Genomic DNA, 23,094 nt, shown 5'->3' on the forward strand with positions numbered 1-23,094 from the left:
TCTCCCATTTGGGCAAACTGCATAATTCAGCTTGATGAATAAATGTATACAGGCTTCTGCAAACAAGGTGAGAGGTTCTGGTATCATAACTCCACTGTGTTTAGTACTGTATGCTAGTCATTTTCCTTAATCCTCTTATTTTAACATAAAATATTTCACTAAGCCATGAAATAAGCTTAAAATATCACAATCAAGCCAATATAATTTTCCATTTTTTACTGAAACTGAAAAAGTAATTTTGTACCAAAGTGGACACAATTTAGTAATAATACAAAAATGTTAATTCTACAAGACAGAATGTAACTTTAATACATCAAAATGAACACTGAACCACCATTTATTGCTAGTACAGTGTTACTTTAAATAAGATCACTGAATGAACATAGAAACAAAGTAGTGCCAACTTTCCTTAAATAAAATGGTAGCTATTAGCAACAGTACTGCAGGAAGATAAACATTAAATGATATTTACATGCTATCATAACATATGCAGCATGTAGTACATCTTCATGCTTGCACATTAGCTTTATAAGTTCATTACAATGTATTAGTGTGTTGGTTACAACAACCCATCATGATATATATCAAACTTGCACACTAGAATACCTCTGTTAGTCACCCCTTTAGGAATGCTGCTGCATTCCTGTAAGAAACCCAGTCCAACCCACTGATTAATTCCCTCCCCCCTAAACAAACCCCAAAGAAACAGAAAAAAACCACAACAATGGAAAACCACACAAAAAAAACCACCCAAAAAACTCCACCCACAAAAAAACCCCATCAAACGTTAATCACAGGAGGAAAATTGTTAATTAGGCAAGGTGATGCATTTAGCAGTCTTCCAAAAGGTGAATCAAACCAGAATAAACCTGGCCTTTCTGTATTACATAAAGAACACCCAAGACTGCTTCATTGGTCCAAGTACAGTATTTTAATACAAAAACTGCCTGTTGCATTAACATGTCATTTCACCGAATTCCTTTTAATTAGTACTTTTCTTTGAAAGAAGGATAAGATTTCTTATTAACATAAATACACCCCCCCCCCCCCAAAAAAAAAGTTTCACACTAGGGTTTTTTATATTTTAATTCCTTTTAAAGAACAGTGTGATTTTTTTTTTGGCTTCGTTTTTTCTCAGCATAAGCAGTGGATACACACCTATTTCTGAGGAATAAGTGTCAAACAGTTAAAAAAAAAAAAGAAAGAAAAAAGGAACATACAGACACACTATACCTTAAGAGACTTCTTTTAATAGAAGTGTAAGCATCTGTTCTTGATTCCTGGGATTTTTGATAGGAGTGCATTCAAACAATTTTGAGAAACTTCATTTGCTTGAATTACTAAGCTGTCTGACCTGTAATTGTTTTTGGAGTTACTAGTTTGAAAATCTATTCTTTCTACCTGAACAAAATGACAAAACAGTTGTAGGGAAAAACAGTGTCTTCTTCAGTACAGATTATATTTAATAGTTCAGCACTTTGTAGGTAACAAGTTTTCTATGAAGCAATAACCTAAGTTGTGGAGTTATAACACTGAATGCTACTTAGCTGAAGCAGCAGCAATTTAAGTACTATAGACAGAGGTTTCTATAAAACTAATACAATTCAATAAAATTGTCTCAAAGCCTAAGTTGTACATGCAAATAAAATTGAAATTGGGAGTTCATGAAAAGTGATTAGGCTTGCCATCACTTTAAGAAACATACTTGACTAACCAGAAAATAAAGATGGCAAGGACCAATGCATTCAAGCCAAGTTTAGAACAACTTTTTTAAAATGTACGAAGTAAATTACAGCACTTTTCACCTTGGTATTTACCAGAAGCTTACTAATCAAAATAATCTCAACCTGTAAAAACGTAAGACTGACCCTTCGGAAAATTATGCACAATATTAAGAATTCCAAAGCCATGTTCAAGACATCTGACAGGACTTCTTTCATGATGTCATCTTTAACCACTGAAGGTCAAAGGCATAAGTAGTCTCACACAAGTCCATTGATCTATAAGTTTATCTTCCACAAAAATCATGGAGTTGAAGGTGATTTTCATTCTGAACTTCACAGATTCTTCTCCTCCCTCCCTGCCCCCCTCCCCCTTGTCAGTTGCTAGAACTATTCTTCATTTCAAAGATGAGCTGCTTTAGTATTCAAGCTGCCTTCTTAGTGCAGGTTCCTTGAAGCTTTTGTAGATTTATTTTTGACCTAAAAAACCAGTAAGATAACTACATTAGATAGCACTGTATCATTTCAACTATTATATGTTACAATTATTCATGTAGTTGACTCTTGTGTATTTGGAAGAAGGGAGGAACTGTAGAGAAAGAAAATAATTTTTCCATTTCTTACCTGTTGTGAATCATGTGGCTTTTGACTAGATGCCCAGCTGCAAGAGCTGCCATTAGTGATAATTCCCCTGCCATCACTGTAGCACATAAAATTTTAGCAAGCTGACAGGCATTTTCACCCAGGTTATCTTGGCTTGCACCTTGAACCCCTTAACATCTGAAGAGATAAATATGCAATATTATGCTATGTAATCCAAGTAAATTTATGCTAAATTTTAAATTAACTCTTTCCAAATTATATCAAATCAACTAGCTTTAAGTCTCTTTAATATTAAAGATCTTGAGCTTTAAAAACTGGATATATGAAAACAATTAGATAATTCTAAAATTTTCATGTCAAATCTACCAAGTTTCAAGAAGCCCCATTCCGACATTACTTGGACACAACATACACAACATGAAAGTGAGCTTTGATTCAGGAAGCTAAGTTGCTTTAAAACTTTCTGCTTTATACCTGCAAACAGGCCTGCTGTGGAAGCAAGTTGGTGCCTCTGCCAACAGTTCCTATTTCTATAGAAGGCATCGTGCAGCTGATGTACAGGTCTTCATTAGTGAAACCAGTTCTCTCCATCAAAGCGATGCAATTAGAGCTGCCCACATTCTGTGCAGCATCCTTTAGAACAGGAAGAAGAAACAAACAAAAAAAAAAAAAAAAAAAACACACACACACAACACCAAACCCTCAACTAAGTGTTTGATTAAGAATTACTGAATTGAAGAAAAGCTGAGTTGGTGTAAAACAAACCTACCTGCCCACAGGCAATGTTGATAGCTGTCACAATGTTTGCTGCATGTGCATTGTAGCCGCCTATGCTACCAGCCATTGCGGAACCCACCAAATTTTTGTTTATGTTGACTTCAATTATATCTTCTGTAGTTGTCTTCAATACCTAGGCAGTGATACACTTTTACTACACCATTCCTTAGGCAGGAGTATAAATACTAAATATGCAAGGAAGTAAGCCCCCACCCCTTATTTGCTTCCATATGGAATTTGGCTCAATCATTGTCAGATATCTACTTTTAATTTTTGTTCAAAAGGAGGTCTTTCAAATGCAGACTGCATCATCCAAGTAACAATGGAAGAGTCAGCGTAAAGGGTTTGGACTTGCACATACCTTTAGGAAGAATTCATCAGCTACCTTCTCCATTTCAAATTCTCACTTATCTTCAGTATGAAACAAACAAAACCAACTTGGCAGAAATATCCCATTAATTCACCCTGACATAATAGTGACATTTCTCCTAAGTTGCTCCAGACAGTAAACCCTCCCCAATTTTGTTTTGCATAAGAATACAGAGGTAAACTGAAGAGTTTAAACAAAACACTATGCTACACTGCTAAATAAACATGGTGCACAGTAATATCAAATTAAGTGACATATTTATACTATATTGACTGTATTTTGATACCTTCAGGATTTACACTGAATTTAGTATAAAAACAATCAAAGAGAACAAACAAGATAGTGCTGTGAACAAAGTTTAAGCTATTCCAGTGTAGTAGGAATAGTGACTGATGACAGAGATTTGCACAAAGTCTACAATACTTAGAAAAATATAAAGTTTAATATATTAGAATTCAATGTACATAGTAGGAGGGGGGGGGAAACACCCCAAATTTACTTAAACACAGAGGATTGGCTCCTATCCTGAAATCTTGGGGTTATAATAGATATTGCTACCAAATCAGCAGTAAAAATGCAATCAATTTGAAGAGTAGGAAACTACTAGGAAGCAAACTCAAAACACATATTTATGCCAATGTATAAAATCCAGCCTGCACACACACACTGAATACTGTGTCCAACTCTGTACTCAATTTTAGAAATTTTAGATTTGAAAAAGATCCAGAGATAAGGATGCTCATGCTAGGATAGTCCTTTTACTCATTCCTCAGAGAAACTATTGCTTTTCAGTCTGAAAATTAGACTAGTTGGGAAGGTGGAAGAGCTTTGTTAGAGATATAAAATCTTTAGTGGTAGAAAAAGATAAAAGTCTTAAGTATTTTTTCCAGTACAGACTAGGGCATCATCAAATGATATCAACAACAACAGGTAGTTCTTCACACAAGGTGTAACTACACTGTAGAATTCTGCTTGGTGTATTGGCACTAAATGTTTATGTAGTTTCATAGAAGGGACTGGACAAATTACTGGGGGCAATAAATAAATAAATCCATCAAATACTAAAGAGCCAATTCACACAATCTTGAACACGTTGGTGGAAGTTTATTCTATGGTGTAGTAAACTCCTTTCTAGATATTGTTGGTCATGGCCGGTGCTGGCAATCAGGTAACAAGCAATGGATTTAGTCTGACACACATAGCCAATCTTCTGAGCTCAGGTGGAAAAGAATCTAAGATAGCCCTTATGATGTGGAACAAGTTTCCCAGAGGCTAGGACTGGCACTGGTTATGAAGGTTACCCTTCATCATGCAAGGAGCTAAAGCAGCTTTGGAATTAAGTGAAGCACCTGATTATCTCTTTTCATTGTAGTAGGGGGACGTATAAACTTTGAAGAGAATGTCAGGTTCATGCAAGAAACAAACTAGTGAAATGATCAAAATGACCACACACAGTGTCAGGCAAAATTGTGTGTAAAAAAAACCCAAAACACAAACAACCAACCAACACAGCCACCAACAAAACCATATATATTTTAAAAAAAACCAAACAAACTATGGCACCATTTTTTTTAAAGGTAAAAAAGTTAAAATTATAATGCCTTCAACTAGATTTCCATCATTAGATATATAGCACATTATCTTAGAAGAGACAGTGAAAGGAAAAAAAAAACAACCCTACTGTAAAAGATTCTCAGGAAAACATGACTTCTCACAGTAGTAGTCTAAAAATACATGTAGGGGTCATTCTTACAAGGAACACAACTTACATCAGATATTTACAGTATCGGTTTTGTAAAATGCCCACATTTTTATAAACAAATTAAATAAAGCAGACACATCTTTAACAACCTTAGCTAGAACTACTGCTTCACAGACAACAGACTTCCCTCTTCCTTCTATCCAATTTATAGCAGCAGCTTTTTTGTCTGTACAATAATTACCACTAATAGCTATAACCTGGAGATCAGGAAACTTCATTCAACCTTGCCAGTGCTTTTTCAGTACCCTGTTAAAAGAGAAACAGATATAGGGCTAGTATATCATTATGGTTGTAAAATAAGCTACTCAAGGACAGTGGAACAGCAAGATTAGATTAAGTCTAATCAGATCATCAGTTACAGCTGAAGAAAAGAACATTATTTCAGGAAGAAACCTGAAACAGGAGAGAGAAAAAATTAAATAATAATCTATCATTAACCCTTTTCTAACCACTTTGGGGATTATAGTTGGAATAGCTGGCTCTTCACAGTACATATGGACTCTGGATACATTCTAGGTGAACGGGCTTATGCTTACCATACTGAGGATACATGAACCAAGGCAGATGCTACAGGCACGAAATTAATTCACTTTGGACACAGCAGAAAGAGCTTTGCTACACTAAGTAGTCAGACAAAAGGTCTGTTATATTTAGTACCTTTAAATGTATATAGAATAGGCAATCAGTATTAAGCTATCTCAAATAGCATAAGGCACCCCCAGTCTACGGGTGATGTCTTAGGTTCTTCCACATGTTTGCATAAAAAAAAAAAACCAAACAAACAACCCAAAACCAAACCAATCAAGCAAACAAAACTAGAGAACACCCTCTTGCTGCCACTCACCAGATTTCTAATCCTTTATTTACAAGTGGTGATAAACACAGTAATAGATTAATTACTGCTGGATAAAAATCTTTGGCCCAAAGCAACAGAGCAAACAGCTTAACTTCCATATTATCAAGAATACTTTATTTAAAAAAAAATTTAAAAAGTTAACACACAGTTACTTTAACCTTTTTTCTTTCATTGTTCTCAACCTATTCTTGTTTACACTTGACAAGTTCAAACACTTATTATTTCATAGTACTGCAAACAGCACTATGTCTTGTCTTTCTGTCTTCACATGCCAGGTAGTCACAGATTGGTAGGATACAATTTATTTTTAAATACACATTTATTAGAGAGACTTAAGGGGACTGGACCTTACTTTTGAAGTCATATTCATTCCCATTGCATCCCCTGTTCCGGACTGAAAACGGATATAAAGGTTACGACCAGCCAAACTGATGCTAAGTTTTTGTAGGCGGGCAAACCTGCAAGAAAATTTAAATTACTTACAGTCTTCAAGAAAAAACAGATTAAATTAGTTTTAAGTGGCAAAATGACAGTAAATCATTGCAGATGGCACTGTTAACTACACTGTGCTATCTGTAACTCAGCACAGGAATGAACAGTCACAGCTACCATGCATGTAGTTCTCTCAAGTAAATACTTTAAAACGTTCATTTTAAAAGCATTCACTGCCTTTTTACATTTTCTATCCCTGGACTTCATGAAATAAAATATCCCGAAGTGCTAACAAATTTAACTCCTTTGTATTCCCTAGAACATCTGACTATCAGGTATATATTAAAAGTGAGGCCTTTGGAAATTCTTGTCAGTTTTACAGAAAAGCAAAACCCACACTATCTTCAGCAACAGTGCAAACTCCACAAGTCAAAGATTTATTCATACAGACTAAGAATCAAACAAAACCTAGGAAACACTGCATTTAAACAGCAGCAGTTGATTCTCACCAAAAATATACATATGTCCTTGGGTGACGCTTGTAAAATTGGTAAGACACATAACTGATAAAGGAATATCTTTCCAAATCTTCCTAAAGAAAGCAGGTATTCATAAGTCTTAGAAGAAAGTCTAGGGCTTACAATAAACTTATTAATATTGGTTTACATTTTTTAAACATTTCAGTTCTAGCATTATTTTATACTGCATTCTCTGGAACCTCACAAATTAATTCAAAGTTTGGAGTCTAGCCTTTCAGATGATATTACTGATGTTAATAATTACTTTTTGCATAATAACTACTAAAAATCCAAATAAGCTTTTATATTTATTTTTAAATGCTTAGACAAAATTACACATTAAGTATTACACAATGCAAATGTATCTGTTGCTATGATCTAGTTGTTTACCACTTATCATCGGAAAATGTTTATTACTAACTAGCCTTGGTATATAGCTAGAATGACTTTTGTCATACTACATGGGATAGCTCAAATGAGTATGCAATTTCCTGTACTGCATTATGCAGAAATACAATTAGGAGCTTTCTACCACCCATAGAAGTCTTATATCAGGAAATAAGGCTGGAATAGCCCTTGTACTAACCTACTTGTGCTGTCAAAAAGCTTCCTTCATTATTTTAAAGCCTTTGGGACTTTCAAGCCAAACTTTCACTTCTGCAGCCTGGCAAGCGGTGGGCAGCCTTACAGCAGGTCCTCGAGTCATCCCATCTGCCAGAATGCAGCTATTTGCTCCTCCATCAAGCTAAAAATCAAAGCAGAAGGGAAACAAAATTTACTTTCAGTAATCTTACCTTTAATTCTGTCCTGGTTTTGGCTGAGATAGTTAGCTTTCTTCCTAGTAGATGGTACAGTGCTGTGTTTTTTTGATTCAGTAGACATTAATAACATTAATGGCTCAGAATAACATTGATATACTGATTTTTAGTTGTTGCTAAAAAGTGCATACTTTAAGTCAAGGACTTTTCAGTTTCTCATGCTCTGCCAGTGAGCAGGTACACAAGAAGCTGGGAGGGAGCCGAGCCAGGGCAGCTGACCCTAACTAGCCAAAGGGATATTCCATACCACAGAACATCATGCTGAGTATATAAACTAGGGGGGGGGGGGGGGGGGGGGAGGCTGGCCAGGAGCCACTGATCACTGCTGAGTGACTGACTGGGCATCAGTCAGCAGGTGGTGAGCAACTTGTCTATCTTGCAGTTTTATTCCTCTCTCTTTTTGTTGTCCCCCTTTTCATTACAATTATTATATTTTATCTCAGTTATTAAACTATTCTTATCTCAACCCACAGGTTTTACCTTTCCCATCCCACCAGTGGTGGGGTGAGGGTGGTGAGCAAGCAGCTATGTGGTACTTAGTTGCCAGCTGGGGTTAAACCACAATTTTTTAGGAAGTCAAAAAAAACCCAACAAGACCCAAACCACACTGTATCACCCTACATATGTTTTATAATATAGAATTTTTTTCAAGCTAGTCAAACGATACTTACATGTATTACCCTACATCCTCTGTTTGTGCTTGCTACAAGACATCCTTCTGTTGTTGCCATTGGGACATGAAACTCTGTTATCCAAAAATAGCAGCCCTGCTATGCCTACAGGAATAGGCATATATCCAATCACGTTTTCACAGCAAGCTCCCATAACCTTACAAAAATAATAGAAAGGGTATCATTAAGGTTACATGTACAGAGATACAGTACAGCATGTTACATACTACACACGCAACTACAACAAAGTATCTTAGCGAAAAAAACAAAACCCCTACCCATAAAGCACCCAATCACCACCCCAAAAAGTTAGTTACAGCTATCAACAGCTAATACTGTTGAAGTCTAGTATTTGGCAGACCTATTGAATCTTATTAAGTTTTAAATACTATTAAATAAAATTTAATATTGTTCCATTTTAACTTGAGCTCAAGGTACTATTTTCATTCAGCTGAACTCAGGCTCAGTATGAGTAGAATTCTGCATGTAGGAGATAAGGCAACTGCATACCTTGGGAGGAAATGGTTTTTTTGGGTAAGCTACAAAATTTACCTACCTCCCTAGGTTTAAAAACCATCAGAATCAATAAAAGGTAGTGCCTTATGTTTGCCTCCCCCCCCCCCCCAGTTTTGACCAAGCTCATTGTTAATTCACTTTGAGCAGATATTTCAGAATTTGGAAGATGGTTTTGCAGTGAGTTTTGCTTGTATGTCTTTTACTTACCAAAGAATAATTGTAATTCCTATAAGGAAGATATTGCAAAGATGAAGGTTCAGGGAGTTTCTTAGATAACATCTGTCTGCAAATGGACACACCTCGCTCCCGAGTTTCCATCATGGTTTCCAGTTTGTATGCAGGAATATGCTTCACATTAACCAAGCTGATGACCTCAGCATCAGTAAGGAATTTTGCTCCCTTCTGGAAATGTAAAGGGTGAGGACAGGACAGAAAGCATAGATTCTCTTGGTGAAAATCCTTTTGAACGTTTCCAAATGAAAAAGGGTAACAACTTTGACAATATCAGAGAACATCTAAAGGAACCAACTGCCAATGTCAAGTTTTATAGTAGGACAGGATATGATTATATACCCCTGTTACTCAGACACCAACTTATATGCATACATGATGAAGCTTCAGTTACCTGGTATATCAGGAATGATGAAGCTGCTCCCCCCCAATCTTGGGGATAGAGGGAGACTCATAATAAGAGATTATTTCTTTACAACTTCAAAAACATACACCCATCCGTTTTTCTCATCTGTACTGAGGAAAAAAACCTGCAACAGGAACTGTCTGGAGCAGAAGTGACTTATGAAAGGCTGTTTTTTGTCGTCCGCCCCACTATCCCCCCCCATGTTATTAAAGCCATATAATTCTCTGAAGAATGACATTACAGTCAATAAGATCATTTAAAAGTTGGAAAATGAACTGTAAGAATTTTTAAATCAGATGTTGCAGTAGAGGTTAAAAAAAAAAAAAAGTTATTTTTCCATACCTCTGCATTTCCAAGTATGCAAACACATTCCACAATAGAATGTGGTTCTTTAGGTAACTCAACTTTTTTTTTTTTTTAATCAAAAAATGAAGAAGCTTCTGCAGGGTTGCAACTGCCAACTACAAATGTAACCTTGGTTGATGACTCTGCTAGTACAGGTTTTATGACTTCAACTACATAAAGATTATTAAAATGAACTTTGATTTACAAAAACCTTAAATTTTGATTGCAAATACAACATGATAACACAGATTTCACTATTTGTTCCAAATATTCAGGAATAGTTTCAGACTTTAAAATGCCAAAAATTACCATTTCCATCTTTGGGAACTAAAGCTTCTTCTACGGTGTCAGATATCTGATTTTTTTTCAGAAGTCCAGACTGCTTCCTGCGACAGTTCTCAGGGATCTTTTTCTGGACCATCACTGGAAATGTTATAAGATTCTTCAGCGAGTGTAGATTCAGTCTCTGCTTGCTCAAAGAAAATATATTTTGCAGCAAGGAGAAGGGCTAATCCAAGAGTGATTACTTGTTCAATATCCATACTGGACATTCTAAAAATGACAAATCAAGAAGTAAATACATGGTATATACGATTTGTTTGTTTATAACAACATTCTGACATCCCTTTGCTTTAGAAAGGGTAATAGCTTGATCATCATTTATACAATTACTGAAATTCCTGTCAAAAGATGTTTCTAGCAGGACATTCAAGTATGCTAGATTAGGGTAGGAGAGAAATTATTCTTTGTATTAAGAATTTTTAGATTTCATTAACTATTTCCTAAATATTAGTTAAAAAGCAGTCCCAGTAAGATAAATGACTAGAAAATATTCACTATTTAATAGCTACAAACTGATTTAACACCTATCTCCCAATGATAAAGTAGAAAGTTTCAATTATCTTCTACCAATAATGATGACTATGATGCAAGTTGAACTGGGTGGGGGGAACCTAAGAGACAGTTCTGAGTTTTCAGGAGTAACATGGAACCACAGCTGCCACTAACTTCAGTTGAGTTGAAGGAAAAGCAATACCGACATGGCTTTTGCACTTATATGTGAATGGTCAGAAGCTCTGCATAATTATTCTAGTGCAGTCAGAAAATTTATTTTCCAGTGTGCTCTGAAAGGCATCAGTGCTAGTGGGAAAAGATAGAGTTGTGATGCATACAGGACAGTTGGCTCCTGATCATGTTCTTATTCAAGGAGATTATGCCATTTGTTCAATACTGAAATATTTCTTATGAAATGACATCCCTGGTTCAACGAAATCCTACAGTGGTCAGATCCACAAGTTTGCAAACATTGTACCCTAGGACCACAGCTTGACAGTACTGGAGAATAGACCTTAATCAAGGAAATACACTTCTGTGAAGTCGCCTACCAAGAAAGGTAGAACTGCCATAATGAAACATTAGGTTCAATTCTCTTTGGTGCATTCTCATCCAGTCCCACTGCATTTTCTACAGTACTGTTCTGAGCAGCTGGTTCCACTATCCAGCAACCGTGGACATGAACAAGAACCAAACCCAGCAACTGTATTAAAAACACAAAACAAATATTAATTTTCCAACTGTAACTAGGTATCTAATCTACCAAAATTAAACTTTTTGAGGTTCATTTGTTTGTTTTGTTTCCCATGCCTCAGAAGTCTAAAGCTAAAGGCTGATTTTTCCATGCCTCTCATCAACACCATTTTTGGCTTATCATAATACTCATAGCTTTGAACCTGTCCCACCACATCCTTCCTCTTGGCTCAAGTAATAAGCAGAGGAAGCTGAGGGCACTGTAGGGATAAGAGGGAAAGAATTAGTACACCTGAAAGCCACGAGTGTTTTGCACAGAAATGGCATACACAGGAAGACTTTAGGTATAGATACAGGGGACATTATTAAAAATTACCATGGTAAACTAGACGAATGGGATGCAGAACACAAGTCTATAGAAAACAAAAGCTTTATTCATTGCACCAGGACATCTTACTGATTGCATAACTACAAGTGAAAAAAAAGCCACAAGCCATAATCATTTTGACCCCCCTCTGTGTTACAGAATCTGGTTTATTTTCTTCTTCCAGAACACGAGCAAAATGGCTAAGCTGCCATACAGGATGTCCTTCACGACTATCTCTTGAAAGCTTCAAAAATAACAAAATTAAAAGATAGGTACTATTTAGTACATATTAGAAGAACCAACAAGTGAGTTTCAACACTATTTTTATTTGATCATTAAGAAATTACCAACAAAAGAGTTGGCCTACAGCCTACTGTTTAGCCTACGTTAGGCTTTAACTAGTGAAAAACCCTGGACAGCCATTAATTTAAATTAGAATTTGTTTACTCTGCTTTAGATCAGAACTCATACTATTGAGTGTGACTCATTTACAGTGGCATTAACAAGTTACTGCCCGTCAGCTGAGCCACCATAACACTTTCTGCGCATTCCCTCTGTTCACCTCAAAAGCAAAAGGAGGACAAATATGCTAGCATATATACCTCAGTGAAGAAATGCGTAGCCTACAAGAAGCACAGGTTCTGAATACTAAACTTGATATTGTCTTGAAGTTGGTCTTACCTCTAATACCAAGGACACACAAGCTGGAAAGAAGGTCATAAAGACAAAGTAGTTGGCAAGAACAGACATACAGCCAAAGCAGCACATAATTTCAAGTTGTCATACACCTACATAAAAAAAAAGTTTTTAACATTTGAATGTATATCAGGCTTTCTATATACTTGAAGTGTTACAGAAGTAAGAAATAAACCATTAAACTGATGCTGCAGACTATAGAGGGAACTGTCTAGATTAGCGAAAAACAAGCATGTTAAGCCCTAGTCATTTTGTATTAGCTGATTCCAAGCACAATATGTATTTCTGGTATGGTATACAGAAATTTTTTAAAGCATAAATCTAAATATAAAAATAATTACAGTTTACTAAGATTTTAAAGCTTCAAATTGAAAGCTTGAAACTCCTCCCTTATCTAAGCAAAGAACAATTACCCAACATTATGTATTGAAATCCCTTGTGAAAAATGGCCAATTAAGTGTTCAGGGAATAAAAGAGTATATATCACACCTACTCTTTCACAAGTCTGGCATCCGGGAAATGTCAATATGCCATGTCACATATGCATTACAGAACCCCCTTAATAAAGATGAAAGAGCTAACAGTATAAATCATTCAAAAAACCCCAAACAACCACATGCTACATCAAAGTGAGGGGGTGTGTGCATGTGTCCCGATGTAAACAGGAAAATATCTTATTAACATGCATTTCCCTCCACCCCCAAAGGGTCCAAAGAATTTAAAAAGCAAATGCTTTGAAAGATGCCTTTAAGGTAGAGCAATAGTTTTTTTTTTTTAACAAACAAAAATCCAAAACACACACACAAAACCAGACACACAAACAAAAACCTCCACTTTCATACTCTACTATGGGACTGCAATTTATTTTACAAAGAAGTTAGTTATTTGCACATGAAAATCCTTTGCTTATTACATTTAACTGTTCTCCTTTTAAGGAAAGACAACTGCTACTGCACACAGAACTGAAGATCAAAAAATTGGGGAGAGGGAACACAGTAAGATTGGTTATTTTTAATTGAACTAGAACAACTTTACTTCACCTGGAGTCATTTCTAGAAACACTAATTTTTGCAAGAATATGAAATAGGTGTGCATGTACTTAATGTCACTCATTTTTAAGAATGCCCAAGAGAAAATTTTAGCAGCTGCTTTAAGTTGTTAACAGGAATGATACAAGGTCTCACCTGACATAGTACCAACAGCAATCACAAGACATTCCACAAGTGCATCCAATGTAAACATAGGACCCAAAATTGCCATTCCACATGAAATATTTTCCCTTGCTTCATCCTAAAAATAAAAGTTTCTATACATTAGCATGAAGACAAAAATCAAAGTAAAGGAGTGTACATAATACTACTCAATTTACTAATCATGTTATGGTGATAAGGCCTTATAAAACAGACACTGAAAGTGAACTATTATGAAAGAATACATTATTTTCTTGTTTCATTTCCCATAAACTATTATACTTTGACAGTATCTATTTACACAAGATTATTTAATTTTGAAAGTCTCTATCTTTGGCTCATCAGTATTCTAAGCTCTTACAACATTGATGGGCACAAACTCTAAAGTACATTCAGAAAAACAGAACTACACTTTAAGACATAAAATAAAAGCTACTTATGTCATGGCATCTCAAAAGTTCTTGCAACCACATATCTGTATCCTAACTTTTATTATTTTTTTTTAAAATATTTAATTCTCTAGATTCAGCTGTCAGAAAAGAGGACATAAAAGACACTAAAACTTTCCCCTGGGGAGAAAAGGAATTCCTCCAGAAGCCAGGCATGGTAAACTCTAGAGGTCTGCTGCTGTTTTGGTGGTGGTGGTTTGGAGGGAGAGAAGCTGTGGTGAAAACCTACTTGTGAAATACTTTCTTGAAAATGAATAAAGATTTCTGTACTCATAATTATTATAGTGTGTTGTATATTATTAAATAATATCACATATATAATATACTCATATACAATGTTATGGTATATTACATTGTATTTTTGTCACAATTATTATGCTCAATTACCATGTAAAGTATTTTGTAGGTATAAAAATATTTTTAGTGAAATTAATTTATTTCGGAACTTAGAATATTAAGAAATGACCATTCCACTGTACAATGAGCAAGACTTGTCAATCCTTCATGTTGCGCTGTGTTAATTATATTAGAGCATGAATATGTATCTACACATATGCCATGTTTGTTCTGCTAAGATTTTTGTTTAGAAAAATATACTTTTTTTCCTGTATCAGCATTATAACATTAAACGTCTATTTATATACTGCTCCTGAGCCCTACAAATTAACCGTTTTCTATCAACAAATGGAAGACTTCAGTCTAGGAACTCTAGCCTCTTTAATAGAGCTATAAGCATTGCTGTTTAAAGTTTTGAACCTATAAAGTACTGATATATACAATTATCTTAGTTCACATGATTATGCACACTAATTTTACAGTGTTATTCATTTGAACACTGATCTGAATAAAAGACAATACAGAATATAGAATATGGATTAAATCTGATCCTTTTCATATATTGCCAATACAGTATTCACCTGTGTGTGTCTCCACCTGGATTATTCATCTTTGAATATTACATCTAAAAGCTCCATTGCAAAACCCAACCAAACAAAAAGCCAAACAAAAACCCCCTAACCTGTGCGTTGGAACGGAGCGCAAATTTGATCTTTCAAGAGCAAGCTCATTAGCCAATCAGAAGCAGGAAGAATGGTAAACCTTCACTGAAAAAGGGGCATGTGTTAAGAGTAAAATTCAAGGTTTATTCTACAGGAAAAAAATTCAAGCAAGAAATCCAGAATAACAACTCATTACTTACTTTAAACCTGTCAATTCTTTATCAGAGAAGTGAATTACCACTGTACTAAAAACAAAACTTGAGAAGATTGTGAAGAGGCCAGCAATACCTTTAAAATAAAATATTGGAAAGTTCTTTTTTTATATATACACTGGGAAAGAAAAGGGAGGAAAAAAGGAAGAAAGAAACATTATGCCTTTAGATCAATTCTGAAGCAAACAAATGGCAATTCTCATCTCTCAGAGTGCATAAACAGCAGTCAAGATACAAACTGATGAGGATGCTGCTTTTATACAGATATTTAAATCTAAAATTTGTACTGCATTCAAAGTAAGACTGAGAAACATAAGCCACAAATCTCACTTTTAAGCTGGTTTTCAGTTTTGCTGAAAGAGCTCTATATTTTTAGTTTCACACAATAAACAATTATTTCAATAATCATATTTCCAATGTTATATAAACCTGCACAACCTCTCTTAGAAAGAATTGCACTTTGATCTATGCAGAACATTTATTCTGCTATCTAGCAAAAAATTAAAATAACCTTGTTCTGTACATAAGTATTAAAGTTTTATATTACCAATGTATATTTAAAAAAACAATTAAAATGCATACAGAAAATGAAGAAAAGAAAAAAAACAGACACAGTACCTAAAATGTATTTTGACCCAAGCTGCCTTAGGTTCTGAAACTGGAAATATATATAAAGGATTGCTATACAGCGCATGATTGTCAGGATGATGATGTCACTGCTCAGAACATCCTATTAGAAATACAAAGTTATTTAGTTAGCTTTTACATTAATTAGTAACTTGCTGTTAAGTTTCAGTAACAAAAAAAAATCCATTGTGAAGCCACACTAAAAATGAAGCTTTAGAATAAAATAAGTATCACTGCTAGTTTGTCTTAAAAAGATTAAAATATTGCAAACAATATGAATATCAAATGTCTGCTCATCAGATACCATGCCACTGAAAGTTAGGCTTAACAAAACCTTCTGTAGGTGCACCACTGCTTGCATCCAGCTTTAATATCCAGTATGGGAAAAGAAGGCAATAAAGAAGTTTCTGTATAGCTACTTTTCTAATATATCACAACCTGATCTTATTCTACAGAAAACCCCACATCTGCAGATTAACAGTAAAGTACTGTAACATGAATTTAAACCCTTACTTCAAGTTTGGGACACTCATAATTCCAGCCACATATCTTATCAATCCCAGTGAACATCTTCATGGACATCATACAGACTGTGAGAGTCACTGTTCCCACAATGACTTCCCATGGATGAGATGCTACAAAAAGGCCATGCATTTGAAAGAGTCTAGACAACATTTTCAAGACTTTTTCTATGCTTAGCAAACCTGCAACAAAAGAATATTTCATATAAGCAAGTACAAGATTTGGGGAAAAAGGACAGAGCTACATAAATTTCTGCAAGTCATCTCTCGGAGGAAAAAAAAAAAGAGAACACAAAACAAACACAACCCAAAAAACCCCAAAACCATCCAAACAAACCAAAAAATAGTTAAGTAACAGATGAGTAAGGAAACTCATCTTCAACTTTCCATGTAAAACATATTCATTTCTAATCTTCTGAAATACAATACAATCTGCTCCTGCCTTCTTAATCCTTTTTTTAAATACACATCTCCCTCGTTTCTTCAAAAAGTCTTGTTAGTAAGACTCCGCCACTTTCACGACATCTCTTAGTACCACTTTGACTCCAACTTCTTGTTTTTACCACCTCTCTATGTAAACACTCACTAAATTCTGTTACTTCTTTCTACTCACTCTTCCTATCAAAAATATTAACTTTCTTAACTATATGTTACCAACAAACCATTGTTGGTAATACTCAACTTCAACATCAGGAATCGCAATGTTATCTTCCTCTAACTGTGTGTTCTCTACTTTCTGCTCAATATTCTTCAGTGATTCAAGTTATCACATATAAACCAGTTCTTTTTTCCATCTGAAACACATGAATCCTTCTCACGTACAGTAATCTGTGACAGTTCTCTTGTACTGATAACTAATTCCCAGGTTACTGATGCATTTCATCATTCCCTTTGATTTAAACCAGGGGTCCTCAAACTTTTTAAACAGGGGGCCGGCACAGATGAAGTGGCAGGCAGTCATCTGCAGCTGCTTGATTTCCCCCCCCAACCCCCAGTGGTGGGGGAACGGGGGGGTTCTGTAAATACTGGGGACCGGATTGAGGACCCTGGGGGGCCGTATCCAGCCCGCAGGCCGTAGTTTGAGGACCCCTGATTTAAACAGATAAAATTCAATAGAAATTCTCACACCTCTCGCATATCTGAGAACATGGATATTCTGTACAAAAACTGCATCCTAGTCTATTTACTTCATGTTGTACCTTTAGGCGAGTTCTTCAAGGATGTTTACTCATGAAACAAACAAAATGCCATAAACCACTCTCTTAAATACATTAGTACTGGGACTTTGCTTTTCTCATTGCACAAAATCAACAACTTATATACATAACATTCATCACAGAGTCTTATAAATACATCCCAGAGTTCAAAAGATGCTTAAATAGTAGTCTGACTTATAGAGACATTCTATATGTTGTGGTTTAACCCCAGCCAGCAACTAAGTACCACGCAGCTGCTCACTCCAGAGGGATGAGGAGAAGCAGCAAAAGGGTATAACTCATGGGTTGAGATAAGAACAATTTAATTATTAAACGTAAAATATAATAATAACAACAACTGTAATGAAAAGGAAAGAGAGGAATAAAATCCAGAAGGGGAAAAAAAAAAAACCCAAACCACCAAGTGATGCACAACACAGTTGCTCACCACCCACTGACCAATGCCAAGCCGGTCCCTGCCGCCGCCTCGCCTCCCCCCCGCCCAGTTTATATACTCAGCATGATGTTCTATGGTATGAAACATCCCCTTGGCTAGTTCCGGTCAGCTGTCCTGGCTGTGTCCCCTCCCAATTCCTTGTGCCCCTCCAGCCTTCTCGCTGGCAGGGCCTGAGAGACTGAAAAGTCCTTGACTTAGTATAGACATTACTTAGTAACAACTAAAAACATCAGCATGTTATCAACATTTTTCTCACACCAAATCCAAAACACAGCATTGTACCAGCTACTGATAACAAAATTAACTATCCCAGCTGAAACCAGGACACTGTAGTTCAGTATTTACATGTACAAACCTAGTGCTGTGGAGATTTCCGTAGAGGATTGAGGGCTCTATACACTGCCACTTCAAAGTGCCTTAGAAGTAACAATCGGGCTTCTGGAAAGATAGTCTTTCTAGTATTACTTCTTTTGCTTAGACATCATAAATGAAGCTGTTATTCAATAGAGAAAATAATGGACAGGGCAAATTATCTACTTAGTGTTACTTGAAGATACCAGAATCATCTTGGTTTCCTACCAATGCCAATCTCAATCATATGAGCATCAATAACACCAATATATTTTTTTTTATCCGTCCATGATGAAGGCATGACAGGATTTTCATGGCTGATGGAACCAACTGGGGAAAATCATTGAGAGGACTGCCTTCCTTATGAACAAATTCTTTAGTTTCCTGACAGAAGGCTTTTTTCTAAAAAAAAAAAACAAACACAACCAAAAAAACCCCACAACAGCCCTCCAATAACAAAATCAACAACAAACACACAACAAAACAAAAACCTCCTTTTAACATCAACATTATCCTTAGTTTTCCCACACGTAATATAATCTACATACTGTTTTGTAAATTTATGATCCTGCAAAACTGTTCCAAAGTGGTATTATGTTTTTTCCTCAGCAGCATGGAAGGTATCTTTTAATTAGGAAAACTAAAATAAGACATAGCCAGAGAAATATCTTGGTGCCAAAGATTTTGAAACAAAGCAAAAAAATAGAAAATACATAGCAATATTTTATGAAAATACTGATATTTTTGAATACCACACTGTTTCAGGAAAATCAGAATTACTACTTACTACATGACTATATAGGGTCCTACCAGTCCTAAAATTAGTAATACAACTCCTAAATTCTGAAAAGGGGAATTATTATCTACGCAATTAACAAACTGTTATTAGATCTAGAAAGATTCCAAAATCTTTCTTCACATGGTACTTCTCACATTTCTAAGCAAAACACTTAATGTGTTCACAATAATCAATTAGGGAAAAATGCATTCATTCGATTTTGAAAATTACTCTCCATAATATCTCTCATTAGCCAATGTTTTATAATTAACTGCTGCTATGAAATACAGGATGCCTCTGCTAATCTTGGGGTTAACTGAGTAGCAGTAACTCCTCATCTAAAAGGGTTCTCTAAAGCCTTCATGTTTATATAACCTACCTGAATGCATCTTTCATTTTTTTGCTATGCGACTGGCATTTCCAGAAAACACTGATGAAGATTTCATGCACTGATTCCACACTGAGTGCTGTAAAAAAAAAATTTTTTAAAAAAAATCAATGCATATTATCAGCTCATATTACTAATTCTCTTTAAAATATTTTTATAGCTACACTGACTTAAAGCTTGAAATTAGCAAGACATAACTTTAAACATAAAACTTATAATTAATATAATTTTGTAAAATTTCAAAATGGTGGTACAAAAGGGATGCTTTATAAATCCATCCATTTCCTGCTTGCCTTTGCTTTCAATCAAAAATTTCCAGAAGACTATTACATAAAGCAATCCATTCTGGGAATCAAAACAGAATACAAACAAAAAAACCCAACTACAACCCCTTCAAAAACTTAACTAGGGTGTAAAAAGCAAACTAGATTGGTTGTATGTAATGCTTTAGAGCATTAATCTGCCACTTAACTGTATTCAGCTTAAACACCTAAGATTGGTCACACAACTTTCACGAACCTCAGAGCAATCCTCTACAACAACATCTATTAGATCAGCACAAATTTCCCATCTCTTGTTAGCTGACTCAGCAATATCTACAGTATTATAAAGGAATCAAATAGCAAAAATAGCTGAGCTAAAACCTGTGTGGAGCTCATCTGAAAAGCATATGACAGCACATAGACCGTATCAAACTGTTAGGTGCCGGTTTTTGTTTTTAAAGATGGAAACCACACTCACGCACGCCCATCACTGTAGCTCCTCAAACCCCTTGCGAAAAGCTAGGGGCACAGCCCTCCAGTGTGACCTAGACTGGCCGCCCGCAGCCCGCTGGAAGCCGACACAGGGGCCGGAGGGGAGAGCACAGGGAAAGTTAAGTTTCTCCCTACAGCCGCAGAGACCCCGCGCGTCGCCGGGCGGAGAGCTGGCGAGGCCCGCGCAACGGTAGCCCGCCCAGGGGCGCTGCGGTTGGCAGGTGCGGCGGACAGCCTTCCCCAGCCTCGCGGGGCCGCGCCCTCCGACATGAAAGAGAAGGCAACGGAACAGTGGCTCTGACCTTCCCCGCCCGCCATCCAGGGCGGTGGGTAAAGGCGAGCCGGAACGTGGAACCGCCGCTCCCTGGGGGCAGCAATTGCGACAATGCCTACCCCCACACCACCGTTATCCAGCTGATCTCCCAGAGCCACAGCCCGTCCCCCAACCACGGAGGACCCGTGTAGAAAAAGCAGGTTGTCCGCACCGTGCCCTCCCCTGCTCGACCGGTCTCCACTCACCACCCTAGCACTACACCACAGCACACAGGTTACAGCTTCCTCCTTCCCACCGCACTGCGGACTGAGGCTGCCGCTCCTCTTTAAGCAAGGTCACCCGAAGCGCGACACACCAGCCGCCACTATCGTCCGATCACGCAGCCAATGGCGAGGGCCTGGCCCACCCAGCCCGCACCGCGTCACTTGCTGGGTCGCAGGCGCAAACCATCCAGCGAACGCCGTACAGCTCGAGACTCGAACAGAAACAAAGAACACACTATCTCATCATAAGCTACCTACCAATGGGCCACCGGCTTCTCCTCCTTTTATTTCCTGATTGGGCGGCAAGGTGTGGCTTATTTACATATGCTGATTGACTGACAGGTTATTTGTCCTGAACTGCACACTCGTACTCAGACTCTCTTGCTGCCTACGGGTACCCAGCTCTCCTCATCTCCTTTTGGTAGGTTGGTGCCCAAGTGCTTCTGGGTAAAGTGGGCGGGGTGCATCTATGGTTCACACTGATACTAATCTATGCTGTGTGTCCGTGGTACTGTCTGGATGTGCTTTACAGAGGCGCTAAGAAATACCATAATAATTCACAGCTCTCTTGCTTGTAGAAAGCAGTGGTGCCTCCTAACGTTCAGAACAAAAAAAGTAATATACTTACATTTGTGGCTTTTGGCCAAAGAGGAAACACTTCTTGTGAGGTAGCTATGCATACTCAATTTTTCTTTGCTTATGAAGCATGGGGGGCTCCTTAGTCTCTTTGGGCAAGCATTGCCCACTGTTTCAGGCGTGATACTATTCTTGATTACAATACATTGTTCCAGCTTTGTGTGGCCATTTTACATTTGCCAGGTCTGAACGATTCCACACTAACATGTTTAAATACTGTAAGGATTTTACTGTGGGTGATTTACACTCCAGCTTTTCCAAAACTGCTTCCTGCATGCACCATTTCATTTAGAAATATTTCAAGTAACTCCACGTGGTACTGTGCAGTGAAGTGTTAATGTGATCCTCAAAAGAGGATATGCTGATGAAAAAGGTTTCCTAAGAACTCCACCCAAAGTAGCTGTTGTCAATCATGAAATCATTCATGCCACCTTGTCCCTGAAATCGGGAATAAGAAACTCCTTAACACCAATGTAGCATTAAGAAGCAGGCATTCTTTATTGCAGTGCTGGATGCATGGGGGATCATTCCACCTAACATGCATGGCTTCCTTCTCTCAGGTAGCTCTTTTTGTGCAGTACATATATACATATTCAACAAACTTCCCAGAAAAGACATACATATTCACGAGATTACCCCAGACTAATTATAATAATCACCTTCTCCCTTGCACATACCCAATTGTCCAGAGCAGGGGTCTTTGGTGGTCTTGAGGGTCTGCAAATCCTCCCACTCCTCTATTCAGTTGGCCAGGGTTTTCCTTTGTAGTCCCCATGGTCTCAAACCAGGTCATGTCGGTCTCTTACTCTTTCTTGGCCTGGAATCACTGGCCTTGGGGTGGTTTTCCTTCATCCTCCAGGGCTACCTCTTTGTTAGAACCTTAATTCGTTGCTTGCAAGCATACAAAGATTAGTTTCAAACAAGGTGCCTTAACACTAACTGTTCGAACCTGGGATGCATGACTACTTCTAAGTTAAGATTAAACCTTAGCTAAACAGACCAAGCATCTTCTCCCTCCCACCCCCCTCTTCAAAAAACACCCCAAATCTCTATGTACAGACTCAGTGTGCCACGGCAGTACAAAAATATACACAAACTCTACAGATCCCAGCTCAGTAGATAAAAACACAGCTATAAAATCACAGCGTACAGGACAGCATCAGGCCCAGTAACAACCTCAGTCCTTTAGCATGTAAATATACTTTCCATTCTCATCTTCAATGGGATACATATAAATCCTGACAAGTTATTACTGTTTATCCATCTTCCCTGCTAGCTTCTTTCTTAACACTTATGTTTTCTTGAGTCTCTCACCTTTATTATCTTAAAAGAGTAAAATATTACCAACAAGATTTCTGGAGCAATTTGATAATATGCACAGCA

At 36.9% G+C, this 23,094-nt stretch overlaps 1 long non-coding RNA gene and 1 pseudogene across 1 annotated transcript in view; both read right to left on the reverse strand.

Moving 5' to 3' along the window:
- LOC130141859 (uncharacterized) overlaps positions 1 to 23,094 on the reverse strand; it is a 136,936-nt gene that overhangs the window by 78,528 nt on the left and 35,314 nt on the right. The window lies entirely within an intron of this gene.
- On the reverse strand, positions 215 to 18,173 carry LOC130141858 (3-hydroxy-3-methylglutaryl-coenzyme A reductase-like; annotated as a pseudogene).

This window comes from Falco biarmicus, chromosome W (genome assembly GCF_023638135.1).
Source record: "Falco biarmicus isolate bFalBia1 chromosome W, bFalBia1.pri, whole genome shotgun sequence".
Lineage (NCBI taxonomy): Eukaryota > Metazoa > Chordata > Aves > Falconiformes > Falconidae > Falco > Falco biarmicus.